Source organism: Alligator sinensis, unplaced genomic scaffold (genome assembly GCF_000455745.1).
Source record: "Alligator sinensis unplaced genomic scaffold, ASM45574v1 scaffold471_2, whole genome shotgun sequence".
NCBI lineage: Eukaryota > Metazoa > Chordata > Crocodylia > Alligatoridae > Alligator > Alligator sinensis.
The window spans coordinates 257,507-260,977 of record NW_005842143.1 but is presented as its reverse complement, the minus strand read 5'-3'; the positions used below and the strand labels follow the sequence as shown (position 1 = coordinate 260,977).

The 3,471-nt window shown below is 43.2% G+C and overlaps 1 protein-coding gene across 1 annotated transcript in view; it reads left to right on the top strand.

Moving 5' to 3' along the window:
* The first annotated feature begins 6 nt into the window (after nt 1-6).
* The window catches only part of SMG7 (SMG7, nonsense mediated mRNA decay factor), an 83,800-nt gene continuing 80,335 nt past the window's right edge, over nt 7-3,471 (top strand). Inside the window, 1 exon segment of the mRNA XM_025206158.1 lies at nt 7-23. The gene's annotated coding sequence lies outside the window, so the exon portion shown is untranslated.

Below are 3,471 nucleotides of genomic sequence, written 5' to 3'. Positions count from 1 at the left end.
CTGCTGTGCGCGCAGTACCTCCGGTGAGCGGGGGCGGGGGTGGCCTGCGGGCGCTGCCCGTGCCCGGAGGAGGCCAAGGGGGCAAGGGGCACCTCCCACTCCCGCGCAGGGCCCCTCGCGGGCGGGGGAAGGGGTCTGCCCCGGGCCAGGAAGGAGCTGGGGATGCCCCCACCCCCGGGAGGAAGGGCTGGGGGCCAGCGGTCAGCAGTGCACCGGCCCCAGGGGTGAGACATGGGGGAGTCACCTTATTCACATGAGGCAACTGCAGCTGCCTGTGGCCATGAAGCATCTCAGCCCTTTAGGCAAGGTCAAGCATGGTCGTGTGATGGGAGGGGGGTTACTTTCCTCCTGTCACGAAGTTGGGAGTGGGTGCAGCGCCCCGCTGGAGTTTGACCGCTCAGCGGGCCCACACGTGACCCCCGGTGCCAAGCAAAACCCCACACAGGTCTGCTGAGTGCTCTGGATGCCTGGGGTAAGAAAGGCAAGTGAGGAGCAGTCGTTGGACTGCCGGAAGCTCCCGCAGTCTCACCTGAGCATGCAGAGCTGTGCAGGTTTTCTTTGTCAGAGCTGGTGAGATTGCGAGAAGACGGGCCCTGAGGACCAAGCTCCTGGTTCAGTGGTTCATAGGATGAGCAAGTTCTTGAAGTCTAGAAGGCGAAAAGTGCTAGATACCGTTCTGGGCACTAATGGGGCCTGCTCCTTTGGCTCTGAATCCTCATTTCTCCTTTTGGAGAGGACCAGATATGACAACATGCACCGTTCTCAGTGAAGACTTTAGGCAAGGAAGGATTTGGTACCAGTGACTGTGCTAAAAGGAGATGCTCATCTCATCTGAAGTCTTGGAGACTGAAGTAAGAACCTCTGAGGAGGCAATGCAGTTAATACTCTTTACTGTTCTGAAAGGCCTTCTGTCCAAGGCCCCCAGTTCAGTAATTTTGGCTGTTGCCCCCACACTATTAATTTCCAAATCTCTACCTTTCTCTGTCTAGTCGCATGTCTCTGGCTCCATCTGACTTCTCCTTGGTTGATCAGATATAGTTTAAAATTCATCCATCCAAAACCAAATTTCTTATATTTACTCTGTTTCTTGTTTTGCTATTGACAATTCCCCTAACCTTCTTGTCTCCCATGCCTATAATCGGTGTTGCATCTGATTTTGATTCTTCTTTTTTGACCCATCCCAACACTTTATTAACATCTTTCACATCTATCCTTTCCTCACTATCTTCAACAGTGCTGCCTGCTCTCCTTGCTGTTGAATTCTTTTTTATTTCAGCTATCCAGATAGTTACTGTTCAAGTTGCATTTGCTCAGTCAAAATCACTTGTCTTCTTCCCCCACCCTCCCTTCGTAAAATTGTTCTGTTAACGTTCTTTATCCTATCACCCCAAGTTCAAAATGCTCTTCACTCAAATCTGTGCCCTTTCTTTTCATCAGGTCTTTGCTTATCTCTCCACTTATTTCCTAGCTTTGCCTCATATACGAACAGCTCCTAGCATAATAGAACTGAGGAATCTTGAAATTAGTGTAAAAACTTTTTGGAATGTTTCTACTCTTTGCTGAAACCTTATCTTCTCTTAAAAAAAAAAAAAAGATCACCTTAGAAGTTTCTTGTTGGTTTTCTTTACATTTCTCCCTCACCACAATCGTTCTTTGTCTTTTTATTAACCTGCTTGGATAGTAAGTATTTGGGACAGAGAAATTGCGTGATCCACCATTGTAAAGTGTTTTTTCTGACACATATTGGCGAAACTGGAGAATTGACAGTTTACTTGTGGATTACTGGGGCCCAGTACTATTCGGGAAACAAGTTGGGAATAGAGCCCAGGAATCTTAATTTATGTTTTACTAGGCCTGGACCTTAGGAAGAAGGCTATCTTTTCTCTTATGGTGACATAAGGATTCAAAGTTAAATCCACTGATGGGAGAATAAATGTGCTTAAGGATGCTGGTGCATAAGGATAGGTAACAAAAAAGCCTACTAGCTGCTTTACAATATATGAAGGAGACCTGAAAGGCTTTTGTGAAGTTTTTTTTTTTTTTTTTTTCTGTATTTTTAGATAGGACATTCAGGTCTCTTCTATTTAAGATGGCTCTATAATAATTGGAGAAGTAGTGAAGTAATGGCTTTGTGAGAATTGAGAGGCTGAAAGAAGAACTAATAAGGGAATAGATTTTAATTCTCCAACCTTCATTATGCATTTGACTTCATTATAGAGCATTTAGGGTAAAGGGTGTCTTTAAAGATTCAAGACTCTTTTCTATCAACATGCAAGAGCTGACAAACTTCTGAAACTCATACAGAAACCTCCTAGCAAAATTGTGGGAGGTTAAGCTTCATATGCTTGATCTTTCTGGGAGAGTGAGAAACAAGGAGCAAGGAGAAAAAAAAGCATTTGTAGGTCAGTATGAATGATAAAGATGTAAAAAAAAGCAAAACACCAGTTCTTCAAATATCCTTTGCAGATCGTTTTTAAGGGTAGTTGATTGCTTTACATAGGTTCTTGTAGACTTACGTGTCTGTTGCTGCTGGATTCACTCTTGCCATAATGCACTCTGTTCTATTTGCATTTATGGACAAATAAGGAAAACATCAGAAATACTGGTCATGGTTTTGTATGAAGTCTGGTGAGAGGAATAGGAAGGTAAGAGATTGAAGCCATAATTACATTCAGGCATTTGAGACCTCTTTCTCATTAATGTTTTTTCAGGAATTGTAGTCCACATGGCTTTTCAGTTCAGAGGAAAGCAGTGCCTAGGGTATGTCTTGTGAATCAAAGTATTTTTGATTTGGATATCTCTCACTCTCAGGTTATTTTGGGAATCCCCAGGTACTCGCCCCACAGCTAGTTGTTAATCTTACAGGAACAGACTTGTCTATATTTGAATGTCTCTTGTGTGTCCTGCTGCAGGTGGAAGAGATACCTAAAAAAACCCACTCCTAGCTGCATAATCTCTGATGAGGAACTACATGGAGAACAGTCTCCAAAGCTCACTGTCACTTCATCCCTCTCTTAAAGGACACTAGTAGGGGAGGTCAGGATGGAGGAAATGCTGTGTGTATATTTGAAGTAACTTCACATACATGCAGGCTGTGATTCTGTAAAGAATTATATATATGCTTAATTTCATGCTCAGCAAGCATTGACTTCATTACAATTTTTTGCTGTACATAAAGCTAAACATGTGCATTATGTCTTATAAGATTTGTTCCCAATTCTTATATTATTGGTGATTTGCCAAAAGGAAAGAGCTTGGTGTATCTGTCTGGACTTGGGGGCGGGCCAAGCAGGTAGTTTGGGAGAAAAAAAAATGTAAAAAGCCACCCAGAAAAACCCACAAGCATAGAAGCAAATTTGATGTGAAATCAGTGGATGTCATGATGCCATTTTAAGTAGCATTTAGGATGGAACTGAACTTTAATAGAAACCTTAATGTTTCTCTTTATTTTATCTCTCTTCATAGAAGATG